Below are 24,190 nucleotides of genomic sequence, written 5' to 3'. Positions count from 1 at the left end.
CTGAGACCCTGATCCCATCCTCTCACTCCACCAGGCCTCACTTACCCCAGTCTCCACTCTTTGCACCTTCAGTCTGTGCTCCACCCCCCTTACCCTTTTCCACAGCCCACAAACAAGCCTCCCCCCTCCTGAAGGTGCTAGGGACAAATAGCTACCCACTCCTTGGAGTTTTCCCAGCAGACACTGTAGCTGTATGCCCCCTTCCAACACCAGGAAGCCAGCAGCTTGGAGTGGTACTTGGTATTCTGCATGGATGCTGTTACTCCACCACTCCTTCTGCATCATGCCTTCCTTTTCGGGTTATACCTGCTCCCTTCACACTTCTTCTTCCCTATTCCTTTACAATCTGGTTCCGCTCCCCATAGCTCCTGGCACTACTTTCAGAAATCCCCAGGGTCCTGATCACACAAATTATAATGCTCATCCACCTCTCAGAACCACCTGCACCATGGGCAATGCACTTGCCCTCACTGCAATCTTTGGGCAGCTCACAGGCTTCTAGGTCCTCTTCAGGTGGCCACAGTATCCTGTCTGTCCCCCTGAGGGGATCTAGATCCTGTAAGGGGCCTACCACTTATTAAGACCATGAGAATCTTGATTTCAGGGACTATGACAGCCATGCATTCAGTTACTCATTCAGCAAATACTTACTGAACATCTACTATGTGACAGACATGGGTCAGACACTGGAGAGTAAGCAAGGAACAAAACAGCAAGGCCTCAGCCCTGATGGAACTCACATTCCAGTTGGATAAACACAAAATATGCAAAAAATAAATTTTAAAAATCAACATAATTGCAGGTAGTAGCAAATGCTATGGGCATATAAAAGCAGGGTGATATGAGAAAGAGCAGATTATGAGGGAGAAGGGCAATTTAGATTAGATGGTCAGGGAAGGCCTCTCTTAGGAGGTGATGTTTAGTCTGAAGCCTGAATAAAATAAGGCTCTACCCAGACTGATATACAGTGTAGACATTCACATTGGCCGCAACTATTGTCCTCCATGATTGGTCAGTGCCCAAGCTGCTATGGTTGTTAAGTATTTTTAATATCCATTTCTTCTGGTCCCAGCCAAGATAAAATAAATGGCCAGAGTATGAGTTATGAAGTGCCTAAGATGAGAGGGAACATGTGCTCATGGAACAGAAGGTGAGCTGAGGTAACAAAAACATGGCCAGTATGGGGGACCAGCTGTGTACATCTAGTCCATCTTGGTAAGGTATTTGGATTTTATTTCCAGTGCATGGGACTGTTTTGTTTTTTTTTTCCCACCAAAATGCTATGTTATATTTATTTATTTATTTTATTCTTATGTTAATCCCCATACATTACATCATTAGTTTTAGATGAAGTGTTCCATGATTCATTGTTTGTGCATAACACCCAGTGCTCCATGCAGAATGTGCCCTCCTCAATACCCACCACCAGGCTAACCCATCCTCCCACCCCCCTCCCCTCTAGAACCCTCAGTTTGTTTTTCAGAGTCCATCGTCTCTCACAGTTCATCTACCCCTCCGATTTCCCCCACTTCATTCTTCCCCTCCCGCTACCTTCTTCTTCTTCTTTTTTTTTTCTTAACATATATTGCATTATTTGTTTCAGAGGTACAGATCTGTGATTCAACAGTCTCACACAATTCACAGCACTCACCATAGCATATACCTCCCCAGTGTTTATCACCCAGTCACCCCATCCCTCCCACTCAACCCCCACTCCAGCAACCCTCAGTTTGTTTCCTGAGATTAAGAATTCCTCATATCAGTGAGATCATATGATACATGTCTTTCTCTGTTTGACTTATTTCACTCAACATAATACCCTCCAGTTCCATCCACATCGTTGCAAATGGCAAGATCTCATTCCTTTTGATGGCTGCATAATATTCCATTGTATATATATACCACCTCCTCTTTAGCCATTCATCTGCCGATGGACATCTTGGCTCTTTCCACAGTTTAGCTATTGTGGACATTGCTGCTATAAACATCGGGGTGCACGTACCCTTTCGGATCCCTACTTTTGTATCTTTGGGGTAAATACCCAGTAGTGCAATTGCTGGATCATAGGGTAGCTCTATTTTCAACTTTTTGAGGAACCTCCACACTGTTTTCCAGAGTGACTGCACCAGCTTGCATTCCCACCAACAGTGTAGGAGGGTTCCCCTTTCTCCGCATCCCCGCCAACACCTGTCGTTTCCTGACTTGTTAATTTTAGCCATTCTGACTGGTGTGAGGGGGTATCTCATTGAGGTTTTGATTTGGATTTCCCTGATGCCGAGCGATATTGAGCTCTTTTTCATGTGTCTGTTGGCCATTTGGATGTCTTCTTTGGAAAAATGTCTGTTCATGTCTTCTGCCCATTTCTTGATTGGATTCTTTGTTCTTTGGGTGTTGAGTTTGATGAGTTCTTTATAGATTTTGGATACTAGCCCTTTATCTGATATGTCATTTGCAAATATCTTCTCCCATTCTGTCGGTTGTCTTTTGGTTTTGTGGACTGTTTCCTTTGCTTTGCAAAAGCTTTTTATCTTGATGAAGTCCCAATAGTTCATTTTTGTCCTTGCTTCCCTTGCCTTTGGCGAAGTTTCTAGGAAGAAGTTGCTTCGGCTGAGGTCAAAGAGGTTGCTGCCTGTGTTCTCCTTTAGGATTTTGATGGACTCCTGTCTCACATTGAGGTCTTTCAACCATTTGGAGTCTATTTTTGTGTGTGGTGTAAGGAAATGGTCCGGTTTCATTCTTCTGCATTCAGCTATCCAATTTTCCCAACACCATTTGTTGAAGAGACTGTCTTTGTTCCATTGGACATTCTTTCCTGCTTTGTCGAAGATTAGTTGACCATAGAGTTGAGGGTCCCTTTCTGGGCTCTCTATTCTGTTCCATTGATCTATGTGTCTGTTTTTGTGCCATGGGACTGTTTTAGACAGGACAGTGACATACTCGGAATTGTATTTTAAAAGAGTACTTCAACTGCTTTGTGAAGTGTGGATTTTAGGAAGATGAAAGTGAAAGCAGAGAGTTGGTTAGGAAGCTGTATACATTTGTGTTCCTCAGAAATAGACTCTGAGGTAGTGTAAGTAGTTTATTTGGGAAGTGATGCCTGAAAACTGGCTGGAGAAAAGGGAAGTGAGATAAGGAATGGGAAGAAGCCATTCTCAAGCAGGCCACCACTGCGGGCAACTGGAACTTAATCTCACTGGGAATTTGAGGAGGTTCTGTAGAACATGCTTCTTAGTTTATGCTACCCAAAATTTTAGGGAACTGGAGCATTATTCCACCAGAGTTAATTCCCTGGCACTTCTGGTCTGATGTGTCTAAAATCAGAATGGGCTTGAGGAGGAGACAAGATAGCAGAAGAGTAGGGGACCTCATTTCATCCAGTCCCTTGAATTTAGCTGCATAACTATCAAACCATTCTGGACCCCACAAATTTGGCCTGAGATATAAGAAAATATACTTGGAACTCTATGAGTAGAAAAACAACCACTTTTTGCAAGGTAGGAGGTGCAGAAATGTGAATCTGCGGGGAGATATTGGAAGATAAACAGAGTGGGGAGGGAGCTTCCGTAAGCCAGCTCTGGGAAAGTGATATAAGAGGGCAAAATCCCTCCAATGAGAGACATCCTTGTCTAAAAGGGGCTCAGGGGATGAAAGGGGCAGAATTCTAGGTGGGTCAGTGTGGTCTCAGGATTCCAGGAGTCACAGAAGGAATGGGGGTGCCTGAGACAGTAGAGTGCCCAAGCAGTGGAGGGGGAAAACTGGTTATGGTCAGTGAGCCCAAGAGGGCACTCTCAGCTCGGGTCGCCATAAACTCCAAGCTGGCTGGTCCGGTGACCACTCTCCCCCTAAGTAACCTGAAAAGAACTGGAACTCACTAACCAGCTGTCATTCCCTGGGAGGAGCATAACAAGGGTGCCCATGACCAAGCAACAACTCTCAGGGTGGCGGCGCCAGAAGGGAGAATGGGGCAATGATCAGCCACCCCTGGGAGTGGTAGAGCCGGTTTGCGCATAAGCAGGTGACCACTCTCTGCCCCAGGACACACAAAGGGCTGTGATATGGGTCCCTCAAACTCTCCCCAGGAAGATTATCATGGGCCTGCACCACAAAAGTCTGTGGAGTTTGGCATACGCAAAGGTGAAGACTGTTTGTCCCAGAAGGTTTGCTGAAGAAGGGGGATTTCAATCTTTCTGTTCTGGGGCCAGAGATTGGGCATGGTGATTTTTATTCTGATCCTCTAAAGAGGTGCGTATAGCCTTCAGGGAAAAGAAAAAAAAAGCAACAACACAGAGAACCAGCTTACACTGAGCCCAGCCCCCTGGCAAGGGACAGTGCAACTCCATCCAGGCAAAGACACCTGAGAAGAAGCACAGCAGGCCCAACCCCCGGAAGACAAACATGAAGAACAGGTTCAAACTAGGTTATAGATCCCATAAGACTGTAAAACTCCAGTGCCAGAGGAATATAGTATAGAGAGCTTGAGGTTTTTTTCTCATGATTCCTTTATCTTTCAGTCTAAAATTTTCCATTTCTTTTTTTTTCTTTTTTCCCATTTCAGCTAGTTTCTTATTTAACCAACTCTACATTTTTAAGTTGCTTTTAAACTTTAGTTTTTATATCTACATTTTATAGATATATGCTTCATTTTTGGCCTATTTTCACTCTATGTAATATTGTTTTTGTATATCTATATAAGTTTTGCTTTCTTCGCAGTTTTGGGATTTAGTGTCTTTTAACACGCAGACCAAAATTCACTCAGGAACAAGTGGATCACCATGCTCCTCCCTGTGAGATTATGGTCTCTCTTCCTCCCCTCCTATTTTTTTCTCTTTTTCTTTTCTGTTCTGTTTTGCCTTGTTTTTGTTTGCTTTTCTGTTTTGGTTTCTGACTGCTTTGGATTTGTCTAGGGTATATTTTGCTTGGGTCGTGATTGATATTTTGGATTCTGCTCACTTGCTCACCCATTCTTCTCTGGGCAAAATGACTAGGAGGAATTCAAAACAAAATAAAGAAACAGGGTAATGTTCTCTGACACAGATCTAATCAGTATGCATATAAGTAAGATGTCAGAGATGGAATTCAGGATAGCAATTATAAAATTAATAGCTGGAATTGAGAAAAGCATAAAAGAGAGTAGAGAATCTCTAAGTGCAGAAATGAGATCTAATCAGGCCGAACTTAAAAATGTTATAACTGAGAGGCAGTCTAAATTGGATGGTCTAACAGCTAAGGTAAATGAGGCAGAAGAGAATAAGTGATCTAGAAGACAGGCTTATGGAAAGGAAGGAAGTTGAGGAAAAGAGAGAAAAATAACAAATAACTCATGAGGAAAGGGTTCAAGAAATCAATAATTCCCTGAAACGAACCAATGTCAGAATTATTGGTATGCCTAAAGGGGAAAAGAGAGAGAGAGAGAGAGAGCCAGAAGGCATATTGAGAAATCATAGCTGAGAACTTCCCTAATGTGGGGAAGGAAATAAGCATTCATGACCAAGAGGTAGAGAGGACTTTCCCCAAATCAGTACAAATAGATCAACACCCCAACATATAATAGTGAAGCTTGCAAATTTTAGACAAAAAGAGAAAATCTTGGAAGCAGCTCAAGACAAGAGTCTCCTTACTTACAGAGGAAGGAACATCAGACTAACATCAGACCTATCCACAGAAACTTGGCAAGCCAGAAAGAGCTGACATGATATATTCAGGGTACTAAATGAGAAGAACATGCAGCCAAGAATACTTTATCCAGCAAGGCTGTCATTCAGAATGGATGGAGAGATAAAGAGCTTCCAGGACAGACAGAACCTGAAAGAATATGTGACCACCAAGCCAGTTCTGTAAGAAATATTAAGGGAGATTCTGTAAGCGAAGAGAAAGCCCAAGAAAAACATAGACCAGAAAGAAACAAAGACAATCTACAGAAACAGGGACTTTACAGGCAATACATGGCACTAAGTTCATATCTTTCAATAGTTACTCTGAATGTAAATGGGCTGAATGCTCCCATCAAAAGACACAGGGTTTCAGATTGAATAAAAAAAGCAAGACCCATGCATATGCTGTCCATAAGAGACTCATTTTAGACCTAAAGACACCTCCAGACAGAAACTGAGGGGGGTAGAGAACCATTTACCACACAAATGGATTCAAAAGAAAGCTAGAGTAGCAATCCTCATATCAGACAAATTAGATTTTAAACCAAAGACAGTCATAAGAGATGAAGAGGGACACTATATCACACTTAAAGGATATATCCAACAAGAAGATCTAACAATTGTAAATATTTATGCCCCCAACAGGGGAGCAGCCAATTATATAAACCAATTAATAACCAAAGTAAAGAAACACGTTGATAAAAATACATTAATAGTAGGAGACTTCAGTACCCCACTCACAGCAATAGATCATCTAAGCAGAAGATCAACAAGGAAACAAGGGCTTTGAATGACACACTGGCACAGATGGACTTCACAGGTATATACAGAACATTTCATCCTAAAACAACAGAATACTCATTCTTCTCAAGTGCATATGGAACGTTCTCCAGAATAGACCACATACTTGGTCACAAATCAGGTCTCAATGGATACCAAAAGATTGAGATTATTCCCTGCATATTTTCAGACCACAATGCTTTGAAACTGGAACTCAACCACAATAGGAAATTTGGAAGGAAACTAAACACTTGGAGGTTAAAGAGAATCCTACTAAAGAATGAATGCATCAACCAGGAAATTAAAGAAGAATTTTAAAAATTCATGGAAACTAATGAGAATGAAAACACAAAACTTTGGGATGTAGCAATGGCGGTCCTAAGAGGGAAGTACATCACAATAGAAAACACTCTCAAAAAACTAGAAAAATCTCAAATACACAAGATAAACTTACCCCTAAAGAGCTGCAGAAAGAACAGCAAATAAAGCCTAAACCAAGCAAGAGAAGAGAAATAATAAAGATTAGACTACAGGTCAATGAAATAGAAACCAGAACAATAGAACAGATCAATGAAACTAGAAGCTGGTTCTTTGAATTAATAAGGTCAATAAACCTCTGGCCAGCTTTATCCAAAAGAAAAGAGAAATGTCCAAATTAATAAAATCATGAATGAAAGGGGATAGATAATGGCCAACACCAAGGAAATACAGAGAATTTTAAGAACATATTATGAGCAACTATATGCCAACAAATTAGACAATCTGGAAGAAATGGATACATTCCTGGAAACTTATAAACTACCAAAACTGAAACAGGGAAAAATAGAAAATCTGAACAAACCAGTAAACAGCAAAGAAATTAAAGCAGTAATCAAAAACCTCCCAAAAAACAAGAGTCCAGGGCAAGATGGCTTCCCAGGGGAATTCTACCAAACATTTAAAGAAGAAATAATACCAGGGACTGGGTGGCTCAGTCAGTTAAGAGTCTGCCTTTGCCTCAGGTCATGATCCCAGGGCTCTGGGATTGAGTCCCGCATCAGCCTCCCTGCTCAGCAGGGAGTCAGCTTCTCCCTCACCTTCTGCCCTTCTCCCCGCTCATGTTCTCTCTCTCTCTTTCTCAAATAAATAAATAAAATCTTTTTAAAAAGGAGAAATAATAACTATTCTCCTGAAGCTGTTTCAAAAAATAGAAATGGAAGGAAAACTCCTAAACTCATTCAGTGAAGCCAGTATTACCTTGATCCAAAACCAGACAAAGACCCCATCAAAAAGAATTACAGACCAATATCCCTGATGGACATGGATGCCAAACAACTCACCAAGATCCTAGCCAATAGGATCCAACAGTACATTAAAATGATTATCCACCATGGCCAAATGGGATTTATTCCTGGGCTGCAAGGGTGATACAACATCCACAAATCAATCAACATGATAAAGCAAATTAATAAAAGACAAGAAACATACGATCCTCTCAACTGATGCAGAAAAAGCGTATGACCAAATACACCTAAAGTTCTCTGATTAAAGTTCTCTGCAGTGTAGGGATAAAGGGAATATACCTCAATATCATAAAAGCCATCTAAAAAGCCCACAGTAAATGTCATCCTCAATGGGGAAAAACAGAGCTTCTTGCCTAAGGTCAGGAATACAAGGATGTCCACTCTCACTACTGCTGTTCAAAGTCTCAGCCATCAGACAACAAAAAGAAACAAAATGCACTCACCTTGACAAAGAAGAAGTCAAACTCTCACTCTTCACAGATAACATGATACTTTATGCTGAAAACACAAAAGACTTTACCCCAAAATTACTAGAACTCATACAGCAGTTAAGCAAGGTGGCAGGATAGAAAATCAATGCACATAAATCAGTTGCATTTCTATACATTAACAATGAGACAGAAGAAAGAAAATTTAAAGAATTGGTCCCATTCACAATTAAACAAAAACCGTAAGATATCTAGGAATAAACCTAACCAAAGAGGTAAATGATCTGTACTCCAAAAATTACAGAACACTTATGAAAGAAATTGAGGAAAACACAAAGAGATGGAAAAACATTCCATGCTCATGGATTGGAAGAATAAACATTGTTAAAATGTCTATGCTATAGCAGCAATGTCCGCAATACCCAAACTGTGGAAAGAGCCGAGATGCCCTTCAACAGACAAATGGATAAAGAAGATGTGGTCCATATATACAATGGAATATTACTCAGCCATCAGAAAAGATGAATACCCAACTTTCAAATCAACATGGATGGGACTGGAGGAGATTATGCTAAGTGAAATAAGTCAAGCAGAGAAAGTCAATTATCATATGGTTTCACTTATTTGTGGAACATAAGGAATAACATGGAGGACATTAGGAGAAGGAAGGGAAAAATGAAGGGGGGGGAATTGGAGGGAGAGATGAACCATGAGAGACTATGGACCTGAGAAACAAACAGCGTTTTAGAGGGGAGGGGGGAGGGGGATTGGTTAACCCGGTGATGGGTATTAAGGAGGGCACATACTGCATGGAGCACTGGGTGTTATATGAAAACAATGGATCGTGGATCACTACATCAAAAACTAATGATGTATTGTATGGTGACTAACATAACCTAATAAAATTAAAAAAGAAAAAAAATGTCTATGCTACCCAAAGCAATCTACACATTCAATGCAATCCCTATCAAAATATCATTGACATTTTTTACAGAGCTGGAACAAATAATCCTAAAATTTGTATGGAACAAGAAAAGACCCCGAGTAGCCAGGGGAATGGTGAAAAAGAAAACCAAAGCTGGGGGCATCTCAATGCCTGACTTCAAGCTATATTACAAAGCTGTGATCACCGAGACAGTATGGTACTGGCACAAAAATAGACACGTAGGTCAATGGAACAGAATAGAGACCCAGAAATGGACCCTCAATTCTATGGCCAACTAATCTTTGACAAATCAGGAAAGAATATCCAATGGAAAAAAGACAGTCTCTTCAAGAAATGGTGCTGGGAAAACTCGACAGCCACATACAGAAAAAAAATGAAACTGGACCATTCTCTTACACCATACACAAGGATCAACTCAAAATGGATGAAAAGACCTAAATGTGAGATGAATCCATCAAAATCCTGCATAAGAACAGAGGCAACATCCTCTTCAACCTTGGACAAAGCAACCTCATGCAAGACACATCTCTAAAGTCAAGGGAAACAAAAGCAAAAATGAATTATTGGGACTTCATCAAGATAAAAATTTCTGCACAACAAGGAGACAGTCAACAAAATTAAAAGGCAACCTACAGAATGGGAGAAGATATTTGCAAATGACACTACAGATAAAGGGCTAGTATCCAAGATCTGTAAAGAACTTATCAAACTCAACACCCAAAAAACAAGTAATTCAGTCAAGAAATGGGCAGAAGACATGAACAGACACTTCTCTGAAGATGACATACAAATGGATAACAGACACATGAAAAAACGTTCATCATCATTAGCCATCAGGGAAATTCAAATCAAAACCACATTGAGATACCACCTTACACCAGTTAGAATGGCAAAAATGGACAGGGAAAGAAACAACAAATGTTGGAGAGGTTGTGGAGAAAGGGGAACCCTCTTACACTGTTGGTGGGAATGCAAGTTGGTACAGCCACTTTGGAAAACAGTGTGGAGGTTCCTCAAAAATTAAAAAAAAAACCCATGACCCAGCAATTGCACTACTGGGTATTTACCCCAAGACACCGATGTAGTGAAAAGAAGGGCCATATGCACCCCAATGTTCATAGCAGCAATGTCCACAATAGCCAAACTATGGAAAGAGCCAAGATGTCCATCGACAAATGAATGGATAAAGAAGATGTGGTATATATATACAATGGAATATTATGCAGCCATCAAAAGGAATGAGATCTTGCCATTTGCAATGACATGGATGGAACTGGAGGGTATTATGTTGAGCGAAATAAGTCAATCAGAGAAAGACATGTATCATATGACCTCACTGATATGAGGAATTCTTAATCTCAGGAAACAAACTGAGGGTTGCTGGAGTGGTGGGGGGTGGGAGGGATGGGGTGACTGGGTGATAGACACTGGGGAGGGTATGTGCCCTGGTGACCACTGTGAATTGTGCAAGACTGTTGAATCTCAGATCTGTACCTCTGAAACAAATAATGCAATATATGTTAGGGAAAAAAAAGAAGAAGAAGAAGATAGCAGGAAGGGAAAAATGAAGGGGGGGAAATCGGAGGGGGAGACAAACCATGAAACACAATGGACTCTGAGAAACAAACTGAGGATTCTAGAGGGGAGAGGGTGGGAGGATGGGTTAGCCTGGTGATGGGTATTAAAGAGGGCATGTACTGAATGGCTAACTGGGTGTTATGTGCAAACAATGAATCATGGAACACTACATCAAAAACTAATGATGTAATGTATGGTGACTAATATAACATTAAAAAAAAACACATTGAGATACCACCTTACACCAGTTAGAATGGCAAAAATTAACAAGGCAGGAAACAACAAATGTTGGTGAGGATGTGGAGAAAGGGGAACCCTCTTACACTGTTGGTGGGAATTTCAATCTGGTACAGCCACTCTGGAAAACAGTGTGGAGGTTCCTCAAGAAATTAAAAATAGAGCTACCCTACAACCCAGCAATTGCTACTTGGTATTCACCCCAAAGATACAAATGTACTGAAAAGAAGGGACACCTGCACCCCAATGTTCATGTCAACAATGTCCACAATAGCCAAACTGTGGAAGGAGCTGGTATGTCCTCAACAGATTAATTGATAAAGAAGATGTGGTTCATTTATACAATGGAATATTATTCAGTCATCAGAAAGGATGAATACCTACCATTTACTTCGACATGGGTGGATCCAGAGGGGATTATGCTAAGTTAAATGAGTCAATAAGTCAATCAGAGAAAGACAATCATCATATGGTTTCACTCATATGTGGAATATATGAAATAGAGCAGAAGATCATAGGGTAAGGTAGGGAAAACTGAATGGGAAGAAATCAGAGAGGGAGAAAACGATTAGAGACTCTTGAGTTTGGGAATCAAATTGAGGGTTGCTGGAAGGGAGGTGAGTTAGGGAATTGAGTAATTGGGCAATGGGCATTAAGGAGAGCACGTGATATAATGAGCACTGGTGTTATACACAACTGATGAATTATTGAACACTACATCAGAAACTAATGATGTACTATATGTTGGCTAATTGAATTTAAATTTAAAAAAATATAATAAAATCAGAGTGGACTCTGTAAAAAGAAGTCAGAGCATGTGGGTGGGGAAATGATCACATCTGCCACAGAGGCTATTTCTGTAATCCAGAGGAGAAATCAGTATGGCTTGGAACTAAATGGTGGAAGGAGTGATTAAAAGAGAAGTGAGGAGGGTTCCTGGGTAGCTCATTTGGTTAAGCATCTGCCTTAGGCTCAGGTCAAGATCCCAGGGACCTGGGATGGAGCCCTGTATCTGGCTCCCTGCTCAGCGGGGAGTCTGTTTCTCCCTCTCCCTCTGCCCCTGCCCCTGTCAACTGAGGAATGAAGTTCTGACACATGCTACAACATGGATGAACCTTGAAAGCACTATGATAAGTGAAATAAATTAGATGCAGAAGAGCTAATACTGTATGATTCCACTTAGATGAAGTGCTTAGAATAGGCAAGTTCAGAGAGACAGAAAGTAGATTATAGGTCACCAGAGCCTGGGGAGAAGGGGAATGGGGAGTTATTTCTTAATGAGTACAGACTTCATGTTTGGCGTAATGAAAAAGTTTTAAAAATAAATAGTGGTAATGGTGGTACAACATTGTAAATGCAATTAATTCTACTGAATTATACACTTAAAATGGTTAAAGTGGCAAATTTTATGTTATATATTTTTTACCACCATTTTAAAAATTAATAATATCAAAAAACCATTGAACTGTACAATCTAAACGAGTGAATTGTGTATTATGTGAACACTATCTCAATAAAGCTTTTTTTTTTTTAAGAGAAAGGGACGTGAATAAAATCAGAATATGAGTTAAGCTCATGGCACTGACAGAGGGATTGGATATTGTGGGTGACAGACCAGAGACATAAAGGATGATGGACATCATAAGCCTGGACACCATAAGAATGCTATACCAGGTGCACTGTCCTAACCAACTGCTTAAGCCAAACTGGTTGGAAGCTGCCCACTATCATTGGTCAAATGTCTTCTTCAAACTTGAGGAGAGCAGAAGACTCACCACAGGAAGGTTGAGAGAGTTAGGCAGTTACAAAATTTAATGACCTCAGTTTCTCTTCCCAGGCACACCCTTAGCAGAAAGGACATCAAAACTCTTAGGTCAACTGTGATGACCACCTCCAGGTCTCAGTCCCTCCTTTTCAATCAGCTTTTCACCAGAGTACAAAATACTGCCATTCATAAACAATCAGGTGCTGCAGTTAGAAGGTAGTAAGGATATACACACCCAGCCTACTGGGCAATACGCACAGCTGCCATTTCCCTTCTGTGCCTGTAGATCTGGGAGCTGGGCAAAGGCATCATTCTTAACTGACTTAACTTTATTTTTATTTTTAAAGGAAGTCTGCTTTAGCTTACTGCATTTAGTTAAATCAATAAACCTACATTTTACTTGATCTTTCTCTAATCAGCTGAGCTTGTAAAGCCATATGTGAGTCAAGCTAAAAGTGTCACCAGGCACATGCTCTTGAATCACGTCTCATTGAACCATACTATTTTCTCCATTCACTTAATTCCCAGGCAAAGAACTCTATAAACTGTTTTAAAGAATGATGCCTTGATTCAATCACATGTTGAGACTGTGACAATGCTACAGAGTGACAAATGGTGAAACTATGTAATGGGCCAGATGGTTGAGGGGGTAACCCATACAAAACCCTTTGTATGCATGCAGAAATCCCACAGGACACCACACCTCTTCACTTGCAAAGAGGGAGTCTGATTTTTATCCTTGCCCTCACAGAGCCTACAAACATTATTTCTGGGGGAGACCTTGAAGACACCTAGTTCAGCATCTGCATTTCCCTTATTTTCATCCCAGAGAGACTTGACGACTTGCTTGAGGTCACACAGCCATTAGCTGTAATTAGGCTAGACTGCTGGTCTCCTAATTCTCATAACACTGTATTTTCCCTTGCATCACACTGCCCTTAATTGCCAAAAAAGTTTTCCCAGTTGAACCCAGGGTTATGAAATCATAATGAACTTTGGCAGAATGAGTAAAGTGTGACAACCAGAAATAATTGCCCACATATATGCAGTAGGTGCTCTGTGCCAGATGTGTATTGTCTCACTGTGCTACCCTGCCTGCTAAGCTTGCATGTGTGGGAACAGTGGGGCTATAAAATTTGACCCTCTGTGTCTGACTGTTTCCTTTATCCAGAAGGGTAGATGAGAGGGAAACAGGGCAAAGAGCAAGGGGAAGAAATCTGACCAGGATGGGTTGCCAAGAAATAGTAAAAGAGAAACTGGCTGGCAAGTGTGTGTAGGAAGAGGTCCTGAGCCTGTGGTTCATAAGCTGCTTCTACCCCAGCTGCACTTCAGGGCTATTAATCATCTCCACAAAGTTGGCCTTAAATATGTCTATAAACAAGTGTCATATGAACAACTATGTGCTGAAAGCTGACTTAATAAACAAATGTCCAACTTGTCCAAGTATTCAAATATGTTTTTCATCAGTTGTTTAAAACCACAGCCAATCCTGGCATCTCCCCTCATAATGACAACTATGGCATGTAATCATCACAAAAAAGGGCACACACCACAGTGCTTACCTCCCACCCAGCCACCCTCCCATCTCTATTTGCTGTGGCAGGTAGTTGGGTATGAGAGAAACTTACATATTTCTTTGCCACACACAGTGAGAATTTCTCATTTACTTGCAAAATCTTCTTTGTAGGTTTCATTCTTTCATCATCATAACTTAATGTCGTTGAGAATAGGTTAGTCTCCAGGCTGGTTAATGCCATCATTGTGGTAAGGACTACTAAAACATTTGAGGGTCAGGAGAGAGATTAGGGAAGTCCAGGCACCATGTTGGGAGAACCAGTGGGCAGCCATCTGAGACTTGTTGAGTCTTAAGGCACAGAGCAAAGAAAGTAGGCAAGAGCAGGAGCCAAACATTCTCCCTGATCTTCCTCACCAACTTTAGTTCTACCCACTCTTCAAGGTGCAGCTTTTGCCCCTCCTTCCAGGAAGTTTTCTGTAACTATCCAGCCCACTGGACGATCTCTTTTTGGAATCCCTATGCACTTAAGAGTTTGGAAGCTAAATTAAGTTAAATCCAGCAACCATTTATTATTTTATGAGCACTAACAATGTGGTATTTATCTTCAGAGTAGTTCTTTTCAGATAATGATAGGGACTGAAAGAGATAAAGCCTACAAAATGAATCTAACAGCTATAAGTGTTGCTAACATACCCAGAGATGGGGTAGGCTTTACAAAGGTTGGACCGTCCAGAGTCTGTGACACTGCATGGAGATGTCTCTTTTGGTTTCTCTTTATGATACGGTTCTAAAGTTAAAACCATGGATTTTCAAGATTACTTTTAAAATTCTCTTAGAAAGATGTTATGCTGGAGACTGAGGTACTCTCACAGTGAGCCCCTCCAGCTAACTTTCCCCCCAGCACTGGGACAGATCTGCTTCCTCAGTTGGCTTATGTTTTAAAAAACATGTTATATGAAAAACCAGTGTTGCTAATTACCAGAGTCACAATCAGTGATGTGAGATACTCATATCTAGAGGCACATGAGACCAACCTGAGTGGGAAAATAGTAGGTCCATGGCTCCTGCTCTCTCCGTACCTGGGCAAATGTTCACTGGAGGTCATTGGCACAATTTGTCAGTAGTATTTAATCTGTTTTTTTCTTCTCTCTCACTCTCCTGCTCTCACACTTTCTCAATTAAATTTTGTCACTTAAACTTTTTGTGCTTGACTTCTTTGCCAAGCTCCACATGTGGTCCACCTGTGCATGTCTGTCCCACCTCTCAGTCATATTTATACAGAACCTGTTGTGTCTCTGGAATGTTTGTTGGCTAACTGCAAACATTTTGGGAGTGAGAGGAAGAAGTCTTCTCCCAATCTGTATCCCACTCAGCATGCATATAGTCCAAGGCACAGAGCAAGGCACCTGCTTGTTAGTGAGATCCTCCTAGTTCAAGAGCTCTCTGAGGTCCTTCCCCAATCATTAGACAAAAAACATCCAAAGTCTTTTCCAGAGATTTGTTCTTCACTCACAGCTCAGCTCTGCAGACTTCTCCTAAGATAACTTCCTCTGAAAATAAACATGTGTGCTCTCTCCTTCTGTGTGGGAGGCTGACTGATGCCATCCCCCCCCTTCCTGTAACATAAGCCCCAACTTGTGCAGTGTTTCTGAGCACTCAGGACTCACCTGGCCAGGCTGCTCTCCATCTCAGGCAGATTTCCTGAAGAAAAGACCAAGGGAATGAAGCAGGGCATGGATAGCCATCATGCCACCAGGGCCTGCTATTAGGGGAGGTCAAGGATAAAATGGGATCACAAATACCACATGATTTCATTCATACATGGAATTTAAGAAACAAACAAAAAAAAACTGAAAAAAGGCAAACAAACAAAAAAACAGACTTAAGTACAGAGAACAAACTGGTGGTTGCCAGAGGGGAGGTGGGTAGGAGAATGTGTGAAGTAGATAAAGGGGATTAAGAGTACACTTGTCTTGATGAACACTGAGAGAAATATAGAGTTGTTGTATCACTATATTGTACACCAGAAACTAATTTAACACTGTATGTTAATTATACTAGAATTAAATAAATAAAAATTAAAAAAATTTAAAAGTAGGATGGAAAGGCAGGGAGAACTTAAGGGGAAAATATCTGAACAGATTTTCCTAACTTATTTTTATATAGCTTCGAATAGACCATTCTGAGTCAAAGTTCAGCTTCCTCCATCCCTCACATTATAGCCAAATTAAATTGTAAAGAGGAAAGTCTTTGAACCTGTCAGTTTTTCTGTTCCATAAAATGGGAATAGTAGCAATATCTCACAGGATGGTTTTAAGGATTAAACAAAATGTTAAATGCATGGCCAACTGTAAAGCTGACAAATGCTGTGGGCAAAGGGACTAGAAGAGACACTAAGAAAAGCAAGCAGGAGCCATGCCTTGGGAGGTAGTTGGTGCAGTACCTAAGAAAACAGACCTGGGATTCAGACAGAGCTGGGCACAACCCACCCAGGAGGAACCTGGAACACCTGTTGCTGCCTCTGAAAATTAACATGTGTGCTCTGTCCTTCTGTGTGGGAGGCTGACTGATGCCATCCCCCCCTTCCTGTAACATGAGCCCCAACCGTACAGCCTCCATTCCTCTCCTGGTAACTCTCCTAGGAGCAGGCACTCCCTTTTCTGCTCCCAGTCCATGTATTTGAGTATGGGAGGTTGTCATAAATTGTCCTGTGCCCCAGTCCTAGGACTTTCCCATTATGTAAGCAAATAAATGCCCTTTCTGATTAAGCCTGTTAGTGATGAGCCCAAGTCACTGGTGATCAATGGTCCTCTCTAACAAAGCATATTTTGAAAAGTCATGGTATGCAGGGTGGGGCCAAATCAGCTAAGACCTGGCATGTCAAAAGGACTGTGTTAAGCGAGCACAGAGACGGTGCCAAGCACAGAGAGCTCTATGAATTTGCTCCACCAGATGTTTTCAAATCCTTCTCAGAGGGACTGGTAGGCTGAGATATAGGGATGCCCATGCTGACATAAGCACTCACATCATCTTGTTTCTGTCTTGCTCTCAGACAGTCTAAAGGAACAAATAAAAGTCCAGGGAAAATGTTAATACACCATGTTCTTGGATGATTCACACTGGGTCTCCAGAGTTAAGGTGCCTCTGACAAAGGAACCCAATGTTCCAAGCCTTTTGTCTTACTAGGAGACAAAAGACGACTTCTTGCTTCAGTAGTTGCAGAGATTCTAATGATATGCCAAATGGTTACATAAGAAAATATGGACAACCATAAGCATTTCTGTTTATGAAATGCTGCCATGACTGAAAGATAGAGAGACTATTTCAGAGCATATAATGACCCATAAGACAGATTGTCTCATTACCTCCTAGGAACCTTGTCCATTCCAGGCAGAAATCTATTCCATTTTCAAATCTTGCAATCAAATCTAGGCCACTAGTGACAATCACAGTAGTTCTGGGTTTCAATAGAACAGGCACCAGCTGCCTTGAGTTTTCCTTCCCTACCTCTGCTACATTTCCTTTCCAACCTGCTACAAACCAAAGAGGGACTTTTATCAAGCTATGTTTTATAGGAGGGAGAAAAGAAGGCAGAGGAGTAGGGGACCCTACTCCAACTGGTCCCTGGAATTGAGCTGGGTATCTACCAGACCACTCTGAAAGCCCACAAAATCAGCCTGAGATGTAAAAAGATAGAGCTGGATCTCTACAAACAGAATATCACAGGGAGTTGGTTTTGAGGTATGAAGCGGGGAGCCCTGATTCTGTGGGCAGGTATTGGAAGATAAATGGAACAGGGAGGGAGCTGCCATAAGCACTGGCACTGGGAAGGTGAAATAACACAGAAGCACAGAAGCCTTGGGACGCCTGGGTGGCTCAGTCGGTTAAGCGTCTGCCTTCAGCTCAGGTCATGATCCCAGGGTCCTGGGATCGAGTCCCGCATCGGGCTCCCTGCTCCGCGGGGAGTCTGCTTCTCCCTCTGCCTCTGCCTCTCTCTCTCTATCTCTCATGAATAAATAAATAAAATCTTTAAAAAAAAAAAAAAAGAAGCCTCCCAAGCTGGGGACCAGGTACAGACTTGCAGACTGGTAGCAATGGGGAAAGGACCTCAGGGCAGCCCCCCACACTGAAACCTGGAGCAGTGGGGCTGTGTGTGAGAACTGGAGGTGGCTGGTGGTTTTAGAAGCACAAAGGACAAAGACGTGCCTTGACCTAGAGGCAAGGACTGGGAATGCTACTGAGGGATGCACAATCCAGGACGCTGCAGTTTATAACAGCACAGACAGAAATGGAGATAGTGTGGCCTGGAGAGCTCACTGAAGAACAGACTGCAATCTCTCTACTCTGAAGCAGAGGGTTGGAAATGATATCTTCTGCTCTGACTCTCGGAAGAGATGCAGAAAGCTGCCAGGGAAAGCCGCCAGAAACAAAAGCCCCCCAAAACCGGTTTTCACTGAGCCCATCCCCCACCCATGGGGGACAGGGCAACTCTGCCCAAACAGGGTTGCCAGAGTAACAGCATGGAAGGCCCCTCCCCCAGAAGACAAGCTGGAAGAACAAGAGGCTGGCAACCCTAAGGTCCCTATAAAACAGATGCATCTTGCTTGGGTAGTGGTCAATAATTTGGACTCTGTACATTCCCTCGACCACCCCTCAACAGAATGACTAGGAGGACTAACCCCCAAAATAGGAAAGACTCAGAGAGTGTGACTTCTGCCACACATTTACAAATGGATACAGATATAACCAAGATGTCGGAAATCGAATTAATGGTAGCAATTGTGAAGACAATACCTAGAATAGAGGAATTGATTAATGGCAACATAGAGTCTCTAAGGGCAGAAATGAAAGCTGAACTGGCAGAACTTAAAAATCCTATCAATGAGATCCAATCTAATCTAGATAATCTAACAACTAGGGTAAGTGAGGCAGAAGAACGAATTAGTGATCTAGAAGACCAATTAATAGACAAGAAGGGAAAAGAGGAGGCCAAGGAAAAACAACTCAAAATCCATGAAAATAGAATCAGAGATATAAGTGACATCATGAAACGTTCCAATGTCAGAATTATTGGGATCCCTGAGGGGGTGGAGAGAGAGAGAGGACTAGAAGATATATTTGAGTAAATGGTAGCTGAGAACATCCCTAATCTGGGGAATGAAATGAACATTTGTGTCCTAGAGGCAGAGAGGACCCCTCCCAAGATCAAGGAAAACAGGCCAACACCACGGCATGTAATAGTAAAATTCAAATCTTAGAACCAAGGAAACCACCTTAAGGGCAGTTGGTGGAAGAGATTCCTTATGTACAGAGGGAGGAACATCGGAATGACATCGGACCTATCCACAGGGACCTGGCAAGCCAGAAAGGGCTGGCAAGATATATTCAGGGTAATAAACGAGAAGAACATAAAGCCAAGAAACTTTATCCAGCAAGGCTGTCATTTAGAATGGATGGAGAGATACAGAGCTTCCAAAACTGGCACAAACTGAAAGAATATGTGACCACTAAGCCAGCCCTACAAGAAATATTAAGGGGGGATGTAAAAAAGGAGAAAGATCCCAGAGTGATATAAACAGAAATTTACAGGAACAATCTATAGAAACAAGGTCTTCTCAGGAAACATGATGACAATAAATTCATTTCAATAATCAGTCTCAACGTGAATGGCCTAAATGCTCCCATAAATTGGCACAGGGTCACAGATTGATTAAAAACACAGGACCCATCCATGTGCTGTCTACAAGAGACTCATTTTCAACCTAAAGATACATCCAGACTGAAAGTGAAGGGATGGAGATCCATCTTCCATGCCAAAAGACTTCAAAAGAAAGCTGTGGTAGCAATTCTTATATCAGACAAATTGGATTTTAAGCTACAGACTGTAGATAGAGACACAGAAGGAAACTATATCATTCTTTTATTTCATTAATTTATTTTTTTATTTTATTATGTTATGTTAGTCACCATGCATTAATTTGGGGTAAATACACAGGAGTGCAATTGCTGGGTCATAGCATAGCTCTATTTTTAGTTTTTTGAGGCACCTCCACACTGTTTTCCAAAGTGGCTGTAGCAACTTGCATTCCCACCAACAGTGTAAGAGGGTTCCCCTTTCTCCACAACCTCTCCAACATTTGTTGTTTCTTTCCCTGTCCATTTTTGCCATTCTAACTGGTGAAAGGGGGTATCTCAATGTGGTTTTTATTTGAATTTCCCTAATGGCTACTGATGATGAACATTTTTTCATGTGTCTGTTAGCCATCTGTATGTCGTCTTCAGAGAAGTGTCGGTTCATGTCTTCTGCACTTTTTTTTTACTGGATTATTTGTTTTTTGGGTGTTGAGTTTTAGAAGTTCTTTATAGATCTTGGATACCAGCCCTTTATCTGTAGTGTCATTTGCAAATATCTTCTCCCATTCTGTGGGTTGCCTCTTTGTTTTGTTGACTGTTTCCTTGGCTGTGCAGAAGCTTTTTATCTTGATGAAGTCCCAAAAGTTCATTTTTGCTTTTGTTTCACTAGCTTTTGGAGATGTATCTTGAAAGAACTTCCTGTGGCAAGAGGTTACTGCCTATGTTGTCCTCTAGGATTTTGATGGATTCCTGTCTCACATTGAAATATTTCATCCATTTTGAGTTTATCTTTGTGTATGGTGTTAGAGAATGGTCGAGTTTCATTCTTGTGCATGTGGCTGTCCTATTTCCCCAGCACCATTTATTGAAGAGACTGTCTTTTTTCCATTGCATGTTTTTTCCTGCTTTGTGAAAGACTATTTGACAATAGAGTTGAGGGTCCATAACTGGGTTCTCTATTCTGTTCCATTGGTCTATATGTGTGTTTTTGTGCCAGTACCATGCTGTCTTGGTGATCACTGCTTTGTAATATAGCTTGAAATCGGGCAACGTGATGCCCCCAGCTTTGTTTTTCTTTGTCAACATTTCCTTGGAGATTCAGGATCTTTTCTGATTCCATACAAACTTTAGGATTTTTTGTTCCAGCACTTTGAAAAATGTCATTGGAATTTTGATCGGGATGGCATTAAAGGTTTAGATTGCTCTGGGTAGCATAGACATTTTAACAATGTTTATTCTTCTGATCCATAAGCATGAAATATTTTTCGATCTTTTTGTATCTTCTTCCATTTCTTTCATGAGTGTTTTGTAGTTCCTAGAGTATAGATCCTTTACCTCTTTGGTTAGGTTTATTCCGAGGCATCTTATGGTTTTGGTGCTATTGTAAATGGAATCGTTTCTCTAATTTCTCTTTCTCCAGATGCATCATCAATGTATAAGAAAGCAACAGATCTCTGTGCATTGATTTTGTATCCTGCCACATTACTGAATTGCTGTATGAGTTCTAGTAATTTGGGGGGGTGGAGTCTCTTGGGTTTTCCACATGCCAGATCATGGCATCTGTGGAGGTGGAGGAAGATGGTGGGGGAGTAGGAGACCTGCATTATGTCTGGTCTCAGGAATTCAGCTGGATAGGGATCAAACCATTCTGAACACCTACAAACTCAACAGGAGATCGAAGAAAAGAAGAGCAACGACTCTCTAAACAGAAAAGCGATCCCTTTCTGGAAGGTAGGACGTGCGGAGAAGTGAATCCGAGGTGATATTTGGGAGGATAGATGGCGGGGGAGGGGACCTCCATCAGCTCCTTCTGGCAAGTGATAGAGCAGTGGAGCACAAAATCGGAACATTTAGAAGTCTGCTCCACTGAGGGACATCACTCCAGTGGCTAAGTGGGGGGTGGAACCCTCGTGGGAAAATGTGGTCTCAGGACCCTCAGGGTCACAGAAAGACTGGGGGTGCCTGAGTGCAGCAGAGCTCCCCGGTATTGGAGTGAGGAAGCTGGCTGCAGAGACAGAGCCAAGGTGTGGGCTCTCAGCTCAGGGTCACCATAAACCATGATCCACAGCACAGTCGGGCCACTGCTCCTCCATCAGGGACCCAACAAGTGGCAGATCCAGGGAGACTACCCTTCCTCCCACAGGAAGAGTGGCATGGGAGTGCACCACAGGCCTCTGCTGGATTTGGAGACCCCGCTCCAAGTCAGGTGCCAGAGATAGAAACGCTCAGTCACAGGCTGGGTGAGCACGGAGTGCAACAAGAGACTGGGGAGACTGGTGTGACTGACTGCTTTTCTATGGGGGATCACCGAGGAGTGGGCCCCGAGTTCTCGGCTACTCTGTCGCAGAGATTGGGAGACCGCCATTTTCACTCTCAGCCTCCAAAGCTGTACAGAAAGCTTGGAACAAAAGCTCCTGAGAGCAATCCCGAGCAGATTACTTAGCCCGGACCAGGCAAGGGCGGGGCAGTTCCCCCTCCGGCAAAAACATCTGGGCACCATGGCAACAGGCCCCTCTCCCAGAAGATCAGCGAGAAAAGCCAGCGAAGAACAAGTTTACCGAACAATGAGAATGGCAGAACTCCAGCGCTAGGGGAATACTGCACATAGAATCCATGGCTTATTTACCATGATTCTTTAGTCTTTCAAATTTAATTTTTTTAACTGTCTTTATTTTTTCCCTTTTGCAACCAACATCTTATCAATCCCTTTTTTAAAAAACATTTTTATTTTTAATTTATAAGTCATATTCTATCCCTTCATAGTAGTTACCCTTATTTTTGGCATATTATATAAGTTGTTCTCCCTTTAAATTTTGAGATACTTTCTTCTAACAGATCAAAATATACCCTAAATCTCTAGTGTATAGTTTTGTTCTACTCTCCTGCCTAATAACATTCTCTCCCTTTTTTTTTTCTAAATACTCTTCTTTCTTTTTAAACAACTTCTTATAAATGCCTTTTATAAAATTTTTTATAATTTTCATAATTACAATCATATTCCATCCCTTCATCATATCAACCCTTATATTTGTACATATATACGTTTTTCTTTCTTTAAAATGTTGGGAGGCACTTCCTTCTAACAGACCAAAATACACCCAAAATCTAGTGTGTGGCATTGATCTATGCACCAGCCTGACCATATTTGATCATATACTTTTTTGTTTTGTTTTGTCCTGTTTTTATTTTTATTTTTATTTTTATCTTTTTCTTTTTCTTTTTCTTTCTTTACTTTTCTTTAGCCCCAAGTTCAGGTCTTTCCTGATTTGTTTAGAGTATATTTTCTGGGGACGTTGTTACGCTGTTAGCATTTTGTTCTCTCATTAATCTATTCTCCTCTGGACAAAATACCATGACGGAAAAAATCACCTCCAAAAAGAACAAGAGGTAGTACCCACTGCAAGGGACCTACTCAATACGGACAAAGTACGATGTCAGATCTAGAGTTCAGAATCATCACTTTAAAGATATTAGCTGGGCTTGAAAAAAGCATGGAAGTTATTAGAGAAATGCTTTCTGGAGAAATAAAAGAACTAAAATCTAACAAAGTCAAAATCAAAAAGGCTATTAATGACGTGCAATCAAAAATGGGGGCACTAACTGCTACGATAAATGAGGCAAAAGAGAGAATCAGTGATATAAAAGACCAAATGATGGAAAATAAAGAAGCTGAGAAAAAGAGAGATAAACAACTACTGGATCACGAGGGCAGAATTTGAAGATAAGCGATACCATAAGACAAAACATTAGAATAATTGGGATCCCAGAAGAAGAAGAAAGAGAGAGAGGGGTAGAAGGTAAATTGGAGGAAATTAGAGCAGAGAACTTCCCTAATTTGGGGAAGGAAACAGGCATCAAAATCCAAGAGGCACAGAGAACCCCCCTCAAAATCAATAAACATAGGTCAACACCCCGACATCTAATAGCAAAACGGACGAGTCTCAGAGTCAAAGAGAAAATCCTGAAAGCAGCTCGGGAGAAGAGATATGTAACCTACAAAGGTAGAACATTAGACTGGCAACAGACCTATCCACAGAGACCTGGCAGGCTAGAAAGGACTGGCAGGATATATTCAGAGCACTAAACGAGAAAAATATGCAGCCAAGAATACTCTATCCAGCTAGGCTGTCATTGAAAATTGAAGGAGAGATAA

This window comes from Mirounga leonina, unplaced genomic scaffold (assembly GCF_011800145.1).
Source record: "Mirounga leonina isolate KUSES-001 unplaced genomic scaffold, KU_Mleo_1.0 Mir_180, whole genome shotgun sequence".
Lineage (NCBI taxonomy): Eukaryota > Metazoa > Chordata > Mammalia > Carnivora > Phocidae > Mirounga > Mirounga leonina.
Note: the sequence above shows the minus strand (reverse complement) of the source record.